The following is a 15,863-nucleotide window of genomic DNA, read 5'->3' as shown; positions in this document are numbered from 1 at the left end:
CCCCCAGAACCTAGATGATTGCTTGGCATTCAGCAGATGCTCAATATTTTTTTAAAATAAATGTGCAACAAGGAACCTCAGAATTAAAGCAATTTCCATCTTAACCAGTAAGATGGCTTCACTGGCACTGGCTGCCCAGAAAAAAGAAGTGGAAACCCCTTGCACACGACAAAAAATTCATATGTACCAATGGGCTCTTCTCATCAACTGAGTCCTGACCAGTGGAAAACCACTGTTGTGTATTGTACTGACTTCATTTACTCAAGTGTACTATTTCATAGTTAGTTTATACTACATTTTCTGAGTATTACTGTTAGAGCAATAATAAAAGTAAGGAAAGTCTATGTCTTATAAAGTTAAAAAGCTTATGCTGATTTTCTTCTGGTTTGATACATAAAAAGATACATCTGAGGCTAAGTATTTTTTCACATACATTGAAAAATCCAGTCAAAATGTGTTATCTTCCTATTGACTTGACAGTAAACTATTAATATCAGTTTGCCTAGATAAATTTGAAATGAATAGAAAATAATTGATTGAGGAGGAAAGTTTTTTAACTCATTAAAAGCCAAAAAAATTTAAATATATATTTTGGTGAAATGTTAGAATACCACACATCCCATTTGGGGGATGAATTACAGGGATTATATATGGTCAGATCCCATTAATTCTATGGCAAAATAAGGAACCACAATTTTACTCATTTTTATTGGTTAGAAAAGAAAAGATTAACAAGAATACAAACCATGATTCAGAAGCTGTACAAAGAGAGAGAAAGAGGGAGGGAGGGAGAGAGGGAGAGAGAGAGAAATTGTATTTCCTCTAAAAATTCTTAAACAAATTAGAGCCCCCCCACCAAAAAAGTGTTCCAATATTAAACTATTAACTCTAACTAGAGAGGGAAACCTGCCAAACTAAAACTATAACCTACGTCCAAACATTAAAGCTTTATAATCCAATGAATAGTAGACTTGCCACACAGATGATTCCGACTTGGCTCTTTTTCCCCTCATAAACAAGAGGAAGTGTGACCTGTCAGAAGTGTACGGAGGGGGTGAATGACTGCAGCACCAAGCACAGGACCTTGTTCACAGCTACTCGACAAATACCTGTAAATTGATTGTTTAACAGACTATGCAAATTGGAAGATATCCTTCATAGCAATAACTTGACCTAGTAGTATATGGTCCAGAAAGAATCAGAACTGGAATTTCTTTGGTGGAATAGAACCAAACACCCAGAGCAGAGAAAACTGGTAAGGTTAGGTAGCGCAAAGAGGCTCCTGGGGATCTCAAAGTCTCTCTGCATGACTTTCTCTGTGTTGTATTTGATGGGGTGCCCTTTATCCAGATTCTCTGGAGTGACTGTCTTCATGAGATTTGGAGTAAAAAATCTGGGTTCAAGATGAATCGCCTACGCAAGAGGGAGGGGATATGGGGATATATGTATACGTATAGCTGATTCACTTTGTTATACAGCAGCAACAAACACAACAATGTAAAGCAATTATACTCCAATAAAGATGTTTAAAAAAAAAAAGATGAATCTCCTAGTAGGTATGTGACTTAAAAAAAATTTTACTTCTCTGAGACCTAGATTCCTAAACTATAATATAATAATGAAAATAGTAGCTCATTCTGGCCCAAGAGAGCTGACTGTTACAGTTTCAGGAATTTTTCAGTTATTTGTTAAATGCTGCCATTATTAAAAATTAAATTATAGAAACTTACAACTAAATTCATTATATTAAAAATTAAGTTAATAAATTCTCAAAAATGTATTAAAAGAAAGGTCATAAATACTCAAAATTCATCATTTCCTAATTAATTTACTACATTTACTGTTATCTATTCTGTTATCTATTCTGATTTACCTCTATTGTATCTGAATTGGAGGAAATGGTCCATGTGTTATGGTATGCTGCTGCCCATTACTAGCCAACTGCATGTTCAGTTGACACTATGCTGGAAGTATTAACACCATGGAAATTGGCAAAAGCTACCAGTCGGGGCTTGATTTATTGTTTTGTTAATTGCTTACATTTAAGAAAGTGATGAAAATGTTAATAATGAATAATGAAAGTGAGAAAATGTTAATAATGCAGATTAAACTCAAAACTGTGTCCTATTTGTAGTTATCACCTTATGAATAAAACAAAATAAAAACAAAAACAAACAAACCCTTCAGAAATTATTCTTCCAGTATTCAAAAATTATTAGCTAGTTCAGCAAAGAAGTCATCACACCACTGACAAACAAGTGAAGTTCTGACAGTTGTCATCATTGATCTACCTGTATTTTACTTATTAACTTTAATGAAAACGTAACCAACATTCATGTCAGAACCATGCTCTTCCATCAGCTGCAACCACAGGTTGGCTAAGAATATAGGAGTTCAGCAAAAATCAATAAAAGCAGTCTGTGAGAATCAATTGGCTATATGAAATTTACAATAAAGAGTATTGTATATTTTGTTATTTGTAAATTGTGTGCTATACATCCTTCATATAAAAAAGTTTATAATAAATGTATGTACATAAATATGCTTTTTTTTTTTTCTTTATCAGCACACCACTAGGTAGATGGGAAGTTATTCACCAGGGAAAAAAGAAATTATATGTCCTAATTAGTACTTAAAAAAGGAAAAAAAAAAAGGAAAGAAAGGAAGGGAGGAAAACAGGAAGAGAGGAGAGAGGGCAGACTGGAGACGTAAATGAAAACAATGAATACAATTGATTCTTACATTATTTAACTCTTTAAAGTACTTAACACATTCTCTCATAGACTTTCTTGGTTTAAAATCTGTCCTTAGTCAATCTCTGCACCTCTCCATACATATATCCTCCCCAGAGAAGGGCACTCAGCCCAACTATGGCTCAGGTTTCTGCTCTATCCTCCTCCTCCATTCCATTTGTCTTCTCTTATCACCAACTCAAAGACACTATCTCCTTAGCTAATGGGGAAAAAAGATTGAGGAATTTGCTGAGTTGTCAGATTCCACTGTTGCTTTCTCCTCTCCTATCACCCACTTGCCAGACATCCCTCAGAGCTCTCCCTTTCTCCTCAGCCACTTCTAATCTTCTCAGAATCAAAATATTTATAAATATAACCATAAATGGCAGCATATAACCATAAATGGCAGCATCTCCAATACAGAGCCATCTCTTCCCAGAATTCCCATTCTTCATGTCCCACTGCACCACCAAGGCTGCCCACCAATTCTCCCTCCTCTTCCCTCAGCCAGGCACTGGACCATTCCAGAATCTATTTTCCACTACAATTCCTGGTACTTCTGCCTAATTCACAGACAGATTCGATGCAAAGAGAAAAAAGGGAAATATTAGATCTAGACTCATGACATTTACTCACATTCTTGGCTAACGCATAGCATAACTATAACCAGGTAAAGCTACTTTTTTTTTTTTCCAGTTTATTCTCTCTGCACACTCTCCTGATTTCTGCTTGATCATGCTCTTCACTAAAACAACTTCCAGACTGTTGGAGGGCAGAGACCACATCTGGATTGTTTTCTTCCATATCCCCATGGCCCAGCCCAAAGTGGAGACTCAGTAAAGATTTACAGATGGATTGTTAACAATCAGCCAACCATCTTCCTGATCTGATTTTGCAATGCCTCATCCAGCAAATCTTACTCCTCATGGGTTCTCTTGTTTCAGATTCTGCGAGATGATGGGCTAACCAGACCAATTATCAAGACTGGAGCCAAAATGAGGCTGCACCCAGAGTATATGTTCATTTAACCCAAAGGAAAGAGTACTTCAGCTCTTTCCCTTTTATGGCACTTGACACTTTCTACGTTATATTTTATTATAGGTGACTATGTCTCATTTTCTACACATCTCTGTAAGCTAAAGGACTCACTGAAACTTGTTTTTCTATCTTCTGTCTTCTACATACCTTGTACATAAATGTACTCAATACATTTTATCAAGTGTGTAAATTACATATATATACGTCATAGGTAGATAGATAGATATCTGAAAAGGACAAATTAACAGGGGGGAAAATAGCATTTTTAAGACAGCCACCTACTGACTGTCCCCACAGTTAAGGCTAGTCCTACCCACACTGGCCTTCCTAGGCAGGGGCGGCAGAAGGCACAGAAGAAAGGTTGCTGACTCAGAGAGTCTCCCAAATACCCAGACTATAAAGTATAAGCATGGTCTGCAACCTCCCTGCTTATTTAGCCTTGAACGTGCTGTGGGGATTTCCCTGGCATTAAAAAAAAAAAAAGACAGTAGAGTATATTTTCCACATGGAATATCATGATTTAAATTTTTTCTTTTTAAATCTAAAGGAAAGTCTATAGCAGACTTCAGTTGACTCACAGACTTTGCCTTTCTCCCCACTTTGAGCATACCTGGTGAGCAAAACAGCTGGCTTGAGGTCACAAAATGCAAAATTGTTAATGATACTGAATCAATTCAAGCATTTAAATCATATAATCAGAGAGCTAACCTGACTTCTTTTTTTTTTTTTTTTTTCAGCACGCGGGCCTCTCACTGTTGCGGCCTCTCCCACTGCGGAGCACAGGCTCTGGACGCGCAGGCTCAGCGGCCACGGCTCATGGGCCCAGCCGCTCCGCGGCACGTGGGATCCTCCCGGACCGGGGCACAAACCCGTGTCCCCCGCATCGGCAGGCGGACGCTCAACCACTGCGCCACCAGGGAAGCCCTAACCTAACTTTTAACAGACAAAATCTAGGCATGAAATAAAAACAACTGACATTTATTCTACATTCTTCTCACTAAGGGCAGCAGTATCTACTTAAAGTAGTGCTGACAATCACTTTCATGTAATACACATTTGTCCACTTTTCATAGGAAATCTCCTCCTGTGTTTAACCACAGTATCTACATCTACTTAGATGCCAATGCTGACTGCACATTCATATTTTCTATATGACAAATATAAAGCATCTTTTACACTAAATGTGTTATCATAAAGATAATCCCATGGAAAAGAGGACTGCTGTGGAACAACTAATTTATGGTCCTTGCCTGGGACAGAAATATAAGATTCTTGATTTTTCATTTCCTATATAATTACTTCTAACCCCCCTTGATAATATTATAACAGATCCTTAAATATAATGTGAGTAAAGATCTCTGGTCCTGAAAACAAATTAAACGATGGTGAGGGTGGCATAGAGACGTAGTTATTAAAAACTGGTTGGGCTTCCCTGGTGGCGCAGTGGTTGAGAGTTCGCCTGCCGATGCAGGGGACGCGGGTTCGTGCTGTGGAGCGGCTGGGCTCGTGAGCCGTGGCCGCTGGGCCTGCGCGTCCGGATCCTGTGCTCCGCAACGGGAGAGGCCACAGCAGTGAGAGGCCCGTGTACCGCAAAAAACAAAACAAAACAAAACAAAAAAACTGGTTAAACAAGGATCCTCCTAGCATTTCAGGTTGGCTAAAGAAGCAATCAAAGGCTGTTGCCGACAGACACATTGTATGATAAAAAAAAAAACAGCAAGAGGCATTGGAATAAAATTTGCTGTAAGTCTTCCCTGGGATCAGTCTGTGCTTATAAATTAAAAATCCATGACTGATTCTTTTCATGGTCTCTCCTCTCTTTGCTTAATCATAAGTCTTTCCAGGATACAGACTGGATATGGGTGGCTGCCTAGGTGTGGTAGGATCTTAAGTTCTAGTTTGCATTGTTAGGCCAGTTTTTGTCTTGAGGTTCTGTTTGCTTTTCTGGGGGGTTGGGGCTTGTTTGGTTTTTTGTGTGCTTTTTCTTTTGTTTGTTTTGTTTTACTGGTATTATATTGCAAGAGCTGTGGTCTGTTTCTTTTGTGCAATTTTTGCCCTGGGAAAACCAACAGAGTAAAGATTATATATATATAAAACCAATGGGAGACTTCCTTGATCAAAATCTGTTCTTTAGATGAGTGTTTATTATTACTGTTATGTCCTAAATCCACCTGCTTGAGTAAAGAAAACATTTAAAATAATCAGCGTAAGCTATGTTTACAGGATGTGGCATTTTGATATGTATTTTTTATGCATCTATTTCTCTAAACACCACAGCTCACACACAAAGGATTAGAAAATAAAATCAGGATTTTTAACATAATGCAACCAAAAAATGTGAGAAGGCCAAGTGCTGGCATATTGGGCTGAAAATTATTGAACTCAGCTCTCAACTGAAGTTCTCTTTATGAATAATGCTGTTATTGACAGTTTCATGATTCACATGTGCAACCAGCCTCCTGCCTCTGAGATACTGTGGTGTGGCATTCCACAGTGGCACCCCTCAACCTACTGTCTGAGCCGTGCAGCAGGAAGATGGTTTAGGACACCGAGCCTCTAGGGCGTTTGTCTTTGGGGAGTTTTCTAAAAGAGTTTTTTTCTAAATTCATAACATCCATGGTCAAATTAGGACAGCCTTCTCAAACCCGGAGAACATCTCTCTGGGAGATTTGCCAAATCAAATCCTATCATCCAAATTATAAAGCTGGAGGGATGTTAGAAATCATCTAGTCCAAGCCCTTCCTTTACAGATGAGATAATCAGTGCTCATGCAAGTTAAGTGGCTTGCTGCTGGACGCACAAACGGAGCAAAACCCGACAAGACTCCAGTTAAGCGAAACATTCTGTTGTAGAGAATATTTTTCTTTTTTTAATTTTGACCTTAGTTTTATAAATCTAATCAGAGACAAAAAGGAAACATAAATCAATGAAAATGTAAATCACAATTAACTATTTAAAAAACAATTCAAGATACAAGGTTTTCACAAGGCAGTACACAAGAAATTTCCAAATGAGCTATGCAAACAGTTTTACGACATACTTAATGTATTATTTTGGTAGTAGATGTATAAAGTGTATTATAAGACTTAAGAAGTCAAATAATTTTTATGGATAAAACAGTTTGACAAAAAAGTTGAGAGGCCTTTGCTATAGGCAATTGAACCCAGTGACATGTGGTTTACACAGAAAAAACAGGCTTGAGGGAATTGTTAACCCAGGGGAGCCTTTGAAAAGAAGGTCTCTGAGAAACTCCAGTCAGTTCATCAAGTGGCATAACCAGATGGTGAATAATAAACTTACTTATCTAGTCCATCATTATGTTTAATTTTTGGACTTTGAAAAAGAGACATGACCAAGATCAGAGAGTGGTTTGAAATATTTTATTTCTTCAATGCCAACATGTCTAATTATTTCTCTCTAATTGGAGCTCAAATTCAGGGAGTTGTTTGAAGATTATTCATCATCTAAATTACATATAACTTTCTTTTATTTTTTTTCTTTTTTAATAGATCTTTATTGGAGTGTAATTGCTTCACAATACTGTGTTAGTTTCTGTTGCACAACAAAGCGAATCAGTCATATGCATACACACATCCCCATATCCCCTATATATACCTTGTTTTTCCTCAGAAGTTCATACCATTTTCAAGACCTCCACATTATTCCTCTAAATTAGGTGGAAGAGATAGGATCACCCATAGTATACTAAAGAGATGCATGTAATTGTAAGCAATGATGTCATAGGTTGGAGAGAGATCAAGTGAAATCAATAGAAGAGAAATTTCCTGACCTGTGTTCCTTTGAAGACTGAAATAGGAAAAACTTCACTACAGCTCCATTCCTGTCAGCCCATTTTAAACAATTCTGGTGCTGCCTGGGGCTCATACCATCTTGTGAGTTTGCTCTAAGATCATTATGACATTGGGTATTAGGTTTTAGGGGTGAGTTTGAACGGTAACATATCAATATTAGGTCACACTACAGCCCTAATTAAAATGGTTGCCTTCTTGGGGCATCAGTGAGCAACTCCAAAACCTAGAAAGTCAACCCTGAGGGTATGTACGCATTCTGTTAGTAATCAGTAAGTGGAGGCTAGAGCTTAATTCTGGAAGGCTCCTATGACCAATATGATACAAAATATATCTAATAATATTTACTTTTCCTGAATGTTAAAATATCAAGACTCCTCTTCAGGTTGATAAATTGCAGCTGCTCTCAGCCATTTCCACATCCCTTCAGACATCATTCGGTGAGTCCCCTCCTATTGGACCCTCTGTACCTAAAGAGGTAGTGCCTGGCACAGTAAGACCCAGCTGCAGCTCCAGGGCATAGATTGTCAGACACTTTGAATATTAACCCTGGGGAGAAGCAAGTTTCAGAAGCCATATAGAGACCACAGGGGAGCTAGGACTGGATGATAAAAATCCTGAGAGGGTCTCACCCAGCTGGGACGGGAGGAGGGTGAGAAGAGTTGAGAGAAAGAGGACTCAGCCTGGGACATGTTGCTGCCTGGAGGCAGGTACAGGGCATCTCAGAGGGAGGAGGGAATGTAGGAGGGTGGAGCGGATCCCTGGTGACTGTGGGAGGTGACTCTGCATGCCCAGGGCGAGAACAATTTACATTTCTTTCTATACACACCTCTCCTAGTCCTGAATAATCCCAATTTAAGAGTTTCTATGAAAATGCGTGTTTTAAAAGGTTTGACAAACACACAAAAGGGAAAATTTGTCTATTTTTAAAAACTTACACTCTTAACTTGGTCATCACCATATCTCCCAGTATTTCCCTTCAGGATAAATTTGTTACGAAGGTATGGAAACAACCAAATGTACTTCTTGTTTAGGAATGTACAGCCAAGCCACGTGTGATGGGAGGGGACCATCCAAGGCTCTTAGAAACAGGCCACCATTATCCCTTCCTACTAGTCCCTTTCTTTCTTTCTTCCTATAAGGAACCACCAACTCAGTCTCTTCTATCACCAGGGGGTACAGTGAGTGCAAGCACTTTTAAAATTTAGGTATAACGCTGGTTCTGGTCCATAATCCCTTATCTACAACGCAAACGTTTTTAAAGAAAAAAAAAAAGATTTCTTAACCCATTTGGCAGCAAGATCTGATTTATGGAAAGAGGAGACCAATCTCCTGCACAGACGAATTCCAAACAATTACAGACACTCCCCCCTTTAGGAGGGGGGCATACTTCCTCACTCCTTAAGCATGGGCTCTACTGAGTGACTTCCAACAAGTTCAAAATGAAAAGGCGAGAAGAAAGAGTAACTTTACAGTGGGGAAAACTGACAAACACTCCCACAGCCAGGTGATCAAGGTCAACATCAACGATGATAAGTCATATTGATAGTATGTACCCTTCAGATGTGGTGAGAATGGCACTTGTGTGGTTTTCCTCCCCGAAACCCATAACCCCAGTCTAATCATGAGAAAACTGTCAGACAAATCCCAGTTGAAGGATATTCTACAAAATATCTGACCAGTACTCCTCAAACTATCAACGTAATGAAAAACAAGAAAAGTTTGAGAAACTGTCACAGCCAATAAGAGCTTATGGAGTCATAACAACTATAAATGAAGTGGAGTGTCCTGGATGGAATCCAGGAACAGAAAAAGAAAGCAGGTAAAAATTAGGGACATCTGAATAAAGTATGGACTTCAGTTCATAATAATGTATCGATATTGGTTTATTAATTGTGACAAATGTACCATACTAAGGTAAGGTGAAAGCCATATGGAAAAGTCTCCGTACTATTTTTACAATCCTTCTATAAATATGAAACTGTTCTAAAATTTTAAAAGTTATTTTTAAAAAATAACCTAAACTGATATGAGGCCATTTACTTTTCCTGAATGTTACAACATCAAGACTCCTCTTCAGGTTGATAAATTGCAGCTGCTGTCAGCCATTTCCACATCCCTTCAAACATCATTCGGTGAGTCCCCTCCTATTGGACCCTCTGTACCTAAAGAGGTAGTGCCTGGCACAGTAAGACCCAGCTGCAGCTCCAGGGCATAGATTGTCAGACACTTTGAATATTAACCCTGGGGAGAAGCAAGTTTCAGACGCCATATAGAGACCACAGGGGAGCTAGGACTGGATGATAAAAATCCTGAGAGGGTCTATACTATCATGTATAGTCTTTACTTACCACACATATTCATTCAATAGGTTTTGCTATAAAAATATTAATGTATTTGATAACATGGCCCTGCCTCAACTATTCCAGGGGCAATGCGATATATGGTTTATGCACATATTTCTAAAATCCTCAAAATTCTGAATTCTGAAAACATCTGGCCCCAAAGGTTTTAGATAAGAAATCATATACCTGAAATACTGTTAGTGCTAATAATATAATTAGTAGTGCATTTCAGTTGTGTGATGGATCTAGCAGACATTTTGAGTTTAGCCTGAAACTCCTGCCATGATTGGTAGCAGTGATAAGAACTTGTCATTTACTATATTCCATACAATTATGTTTATAAAATAATTTGATTGGATCCTTAATATCTGTAAGATAGGAATTCTTATACACATTTTCAAAGGAGAAAAATGACCTTCAGAATGGTCAAGTGGCTTGCAAGCAGTGTGACACTTTCAGTACTCAATATAGAGGACAAATGGAAGTTCCCCAGCCCACTGCCCCATCCTCCTTGCCTCTCACCCCACACGCATCCCGGTCAGGCCCCATCCTGCAAAGTGTGGACAGCCCAGCCAGCCTATCCCAGGTCCCAGCAGTCCCTGGAAGTGTGTTCTCAGTTGCCTGGGCAGGGAATTCAGGTCCTGAAAGCACAGGGACAGAGGGTTCAGGTGGGCATGTGTTCTCAGCCCCTCAGACTTCTCTCTCTATGAGGAGGGCTGCAACTGTCACAGGATCAGAGAGGACCCTCCAAAGTGGAACTCTAGAGCAGGGTCCCAGACTCCAGATCTACAGGTTGTAAGGCTGGTGTTCAAATGCATGTTTGCTTGACTCAAATGCTTGTGCTCTTTCTGCTACTGTGTATTGCCAAGGAAAGAGTACACCCAAGGACCACAATATCAACTTGAAAACTGATTTTTGAAACTCACTGTGTTTTTAAGTTAAAGAGTATCAAAGAGCATGTTTAGGGTCTGATATCCTTACATAATACTGGCAAGACAGACTAGTTACAAAGCACTCTAATTCAAATTTTTTTTTAAAAAATTGAAACTCTTAGATCCCTAAATCCCCCAACTTTGATTTTTAAATATATTTATTGAGAACTTTCTGAGAACCAGGCAGCCTGTTTAGAGATTGGTTCCTCTCTGAGGGGCACAGGTTCTAATGGGGCAAATTTCTTCTCCCCAGCAGAGGGAAAAGAGGAAAGACATAGCACAAACTCTCTCCTCCAAAATTCAGTAGTGTCTTCTCTATTTACAAAATATTCTTTAAAAATGAACAACACTGATTTCTTACACTGTCTGCACTTGCTAGTTTCTCTGTTGAGCATGTGTTATTGGGAAAGTGAACAGACAAAATTAAAAGCTAGAGACATGGAAAACTCTGGTCATTGAGATTGCACTGCCTTTTCTTGGTATTCACAGAAAGCACATTTCACCTCTTTCTTCACCTCCCTGAGTTGGCTCTGCACGTGTGCCTGCCAGATATGTTGGCAACGGCAGTTCTATCTCCCAACCAGGGTGTTCCTTGAAAGCAGGGGTTGTCTAGTCCTTGTCTCCTGAGAGCCCCACAGGCCTTGGTACACTGTTCCCTGCCCTGAGATGCTCCATTTCCTGGTGGAGACTGAGTGCCACCTAGAACCCCAGCGAGGCTGGGAAAGTGCCACCCACACAGACACTCGCTGAGGTCACCATCTGCCCAGGATCTGAGCTTTAAATGGATGAGTCCACATTCCCAAAAAGACTCTCCCCAGGCCGTGACCAGGTCACCAGTTCAGCTCTCTGTTCTTTTCATTTCCTGAGTGAACAACTTATGCCAGCTAAGGCGAGCCAATTTTCCAATCATTGTGTCAATGCGAGGAGTTATATCTGCCCCAACTGACAGAGTTGTTGACATCGTACCTCTATTATGTTGGATGGCATGCCTACAGCAAGTAGTGTTTTCTAAGTCTTACACATAAACAGAGCCCTAGGACAAGTTCAGAGGTTTTCCCTCCCTCCTGGAACTGTCGGGGAGCTCTATGTTTCTCTGTCCAGCTGCCCCTGCACTCCATAAAAGGTCACCAGCGCACTAAAAGAGTCTGCTTGTCATGGCAATTCTCCAAAAGGGAGAACGTTACCTGGGGCCATCAGGAGCTTGAGAGCAGAGGGCAAGAGCTTCTTCGCTCTTCATAACCTTTAGATCTTAACGTTTCATCAAAGTTTTTTGGTTTTGTTTTGTTTTGTTTTTTTGTTTTTGTTTTGTTTCATTTTGTTTGTTTGTTTGTTCTAATGTGTTGATCAATTAAGCCTTAAACCTCAGGGAAGGAGGCATTTATCCTGTTTGTAGTCCTGGCATTTAACTCAGTGCCCTGTACAAAGAACGAACATATCCTTGGTTGAAGCCACTCGAACGTTTACTGGGTACTGATCACATGACTCCACATAAACTTTACAAATGTTGTTCCTCTGCCTGGACCCTGCAGGGACCACCTTCCCCCAACTCTTACCAAACACAGCACAGCTGGCTCCTTCTCATTCATTAATTATTGTTTCCTGAGAGGTCACCCTTGTCGAGCTCTCTAAGTGGGCTCCAGACCACTACCACCCCTCCCCATTATCCTTTAAGAACACAGTTTTATAATTCTATATTTTATTCATTCACTAGTGTTACCCGGTTAATAAAAGAACCAGGATCAGTATGGCACGAGCTAAAAGCGATTTATCCTCTCCTACTCCTGTTACTTCAAATCTGCTCCCTTCATACGTACTTCCCTGTCGTTAGATGAAAATTTCCCACTTGTCCCATAGCTATCCTAGCCATTTCCTGATCATAAGCAAATAGTCCCTTTTCTCGGGTGATTTTAATATCAAAACTGCAAACCTAAGTTAACCTGCTATTTCTCCCCTCTGCCAGCTCAGATCTGCTTCAGGCTTGGAAGATTGTCCAATGGGGCAAACTTCTCCTCACCCCACCTCCTCCCATCTTGCTAGCTGTGGATTCAGGCCCTTCCAGGTGGGGGCAGGGGATGGATTAGAATAGGGGAAAATAGATCTAACTTGTCAGATATGGCTGTAATCTGGGCTTGGTGCCTCTGCACTTAGCAGACAACCAAGCTTCCCAAGCCCATTCTTTATGGGGTTTCAGTGACTCCCATCGTGGCAGATGTCTTATCCACAGCAGTTTTACTGGGCAAAGCCCTCTTCTGGTTGGCCCCTTAAGAATTTCCCCCTCATTCCCACTCAGCTGCCCCATTCTAAAAGCCCGGCTTTTTTTCCAAAGTCACCTCACCCCTCCATATGTCCTTCTTGTCAAGTTACTTTCAAGATGACCCAATCTGTTCTTTCCTCAGAGTCAATTCTTGCCCAGTCAACTCCAAAAGTGCTGGCATTCCCAATGCAGCCACCTCTTCTCTGCTGTGACTCCCACCACCATGTCCTACCCTCCTCCACTCTGGCCTTTGCCTTGAGATGCCTCAGATGTTGGTCCCCAAGTTCCCAAACTCCAGGCAACACAGGACAGTGCTCTCTCTGAGTGGTTCCCTAGAAGCCTCCTCCCAAAGAGGTTTGAGTGAGGGGACACATAGCCCCTCCCCAAGGTGAGGACAACCACTCAGCACAGTGACAACTCTCCTCAAACAAACTCTCCCTACCAGCACTTGAACCTCCAGGAACACTAAGCCTTCTCATCAATGTCCTGGAGGTGGATGATGGGTCAGGCTGGCAGAACCAGTTCTGAGGCACCCTTTCTGCAAATCCTGCAGAGGTAGTCTAGCACCTCGATTTAGAAAGCCAACGAACTCAACACCTACTGCTTTGTTCTTTGGTGCCTCAGTCGAAACTGAGACAGAAATATCCTGTTACTCTTGTTTGTGGTCTCCTCATTAAGCTATAAACTCCAGAGGGGCAGGGACCTTAGCTGATTTATTCATCAATGTATCAGCGGAACCTAGCAGAATGCCCTGCATAGGTTTCAAGAGGTTGCTTAATAAATATTTTTTTAAAATAATGAATATATAATACAGTGAAGGTGGTGACGACACAGCCACCATTTTACTGAGGAAGGAAAAAAAGAGGAGACTTTCATACTAATCACTAAAATATCTGATCTTGAAATAAGGTACCTTGTGATTCCTTCCCTTGAAAGAACCTCCTGAGAAACCTAAGTCTAAACCTTAGAGCTACAGTTTTCACTTTAAGCCAAAAAATGCCTGGGGCACAGATAGAAAATGCTTACACAAGAGTTAACAGATTGGATGCTGGCTGATGGCTAATATCAATTCTTTGTCTAGACATGCAATGCTGGTTCTGCTGACACATTCTCTCAGAGATTTTTTGCAGGATGTGAAACTGGCCTCTGGGTGAGTGATATTCAGAAATAAGCCTCTTTAGAGAATACCCCTTCAAAGGGACTCCAACCCCCATGCTGTGCCCTTGATGAGGGTCATCAAGCTCCCTTCCACAGGGGCAGGTGGAGAAATAGGGAGGCACCATTGTATTTCCATGAGGCTGATGTCCCATTTTTCTTCTCACTTGGCACAAGCGTGGGAGAAGAGGAAAAACTTGAAAAAGCAAATTCCCCCAGACTCTTTCCATGGCAAACCAACCAAGTACATGGGGGTGAGGGTGAATACAAGAGTTGCTACCAAAATAACCTGGCAAACACTCTCCCCACGCCAAGATTTCTTCTATCCATCAGTAAGGTGCGTGGGTAGCAGGAGGTGGTTTAGAGTTCAGCCTCCAGCTCTGGGGAAAATGGAAAGCAGGGCTGTAAGGAGAGCCTGGCCTTACAAGTTTGTGCTTGCTCTGTACACTCAGCCTCTTCACAGACAAGCTTCATTCTCTGATTCCCTTCTGTGCTCTTCAGCAGAGCTGATGACAGAGAGAAGATTCCAGATGCCAAGTTAGAGCCAAGGAAACTCTCTCTCATAGCAATTGCACTTAGAAATAACTCTTTAAAAGAATGGAAATTTTGGTTGGATTAAGATTCACCTACGGAGGATGCTTCCTAACACAAACATAACAGTTTCAAAAATCTGCAATAGAAATTTAGACCTTAGGGAACATCTACGCTGATGCCTCACATATTACAAGCGGAGACACTAAGGTTCTTGGGAAGTTAAGTGACATGACCAAGGTCACACAGCTCTCACTGGAACAGGCTTCTTCCGGTGGTAGTGCCTCGCTCTTTCCACTACATTAGGCAGCCTTCTGTGTATTCTCAAGTCTTTCTTCACCCATCCGGGTAGGCAATTACAGCCACACTTCTGAGATGAATCACATAACTTGATTTAAAGAGTCACCGATTTCTTTAACTATACATCATCCTACTGTTCTAGTAAATATTTAAAAAAGAGAGTGTCCTTGCCTCCAGAAATTTAACTTCAGAGTTATGCAAGGTGCTCTGGTCTGGGCATATGAACTAAGGTTAATCCTAAATCTGCCCCTGACTCACCAAGATGCTTTGGGCTAGCCACGAAATTGTCTCAGTTTCTTCACCTGCTCAGTGGAGTTACGTTGGTCTGTCACTTATTAATTTAAAGAATCTGTCTGTCTGGTAGCTACTAAATAATTGTGGGGGGAAAATCCTATAAAGATTCTAAGTATAAACTGAGACCATATAACTAAGGCATCAAGGCACACAACTTGGATGTTTTCTAAAAATCATGACATACAGTGTTTCAGTTTACCAAACAGGTGACTGCTATGAGTCAAGCATGTTTCTACAGGAAACATCTCATCATCATATTGTTTGAACACATCAGAGGTGTTAATTAAGTCTGCAGAATTTAAGAGACAAAACTGAAATGGAAATTTGCCTCAAAGCTACTGAGACTGTGTGTGTAGCATTTCCTAAGCAAGTTTATCTGCCAAATAAAGTCTTCCCATCAGCAGAATACAATAGGAACTGCTTTCCCATGACCAGTCTCTATGTGGCTGGAGTCCTGCTCACCAGTACAGTAA

The 15,863-nt window shown here is 40.6% G+C and overlaps 1 long non-coding RNA gene across 1 annotated transcript in view; it reads right to left on the bottom strand.

The window, feature by feature from the left end:
• The window catches only part of LOC111184207 (uncharacterized), a 230,592-nt gene that overhangs the window by 23,821 nt on the left and 190,908 nt on the right, over positions 1-15,863 (bottom strand). The gene's annotated exons all lie outside the window — the stretch shown is intronic.

Source organism: Delphinapterus leucas, chromosome 3 (assembly GCF_059928025.1).
Source record: "Delphinapterus leucas isolate spDelLeu-1000000601 "Yukka" chromosome 3, BTC_Dleu_Yukka2, whole genome shotgun sequence".
Taxonomy (NCBI): Eukaryota; Metazoa; Chordata; class Mammalia; order Artiodactyla; family Monodontidae; genus Delphinapterus; species Delphinapterus leucas.
This window is presented reverse-complemented; position numbering and strand designations above follow the sequence as displayed.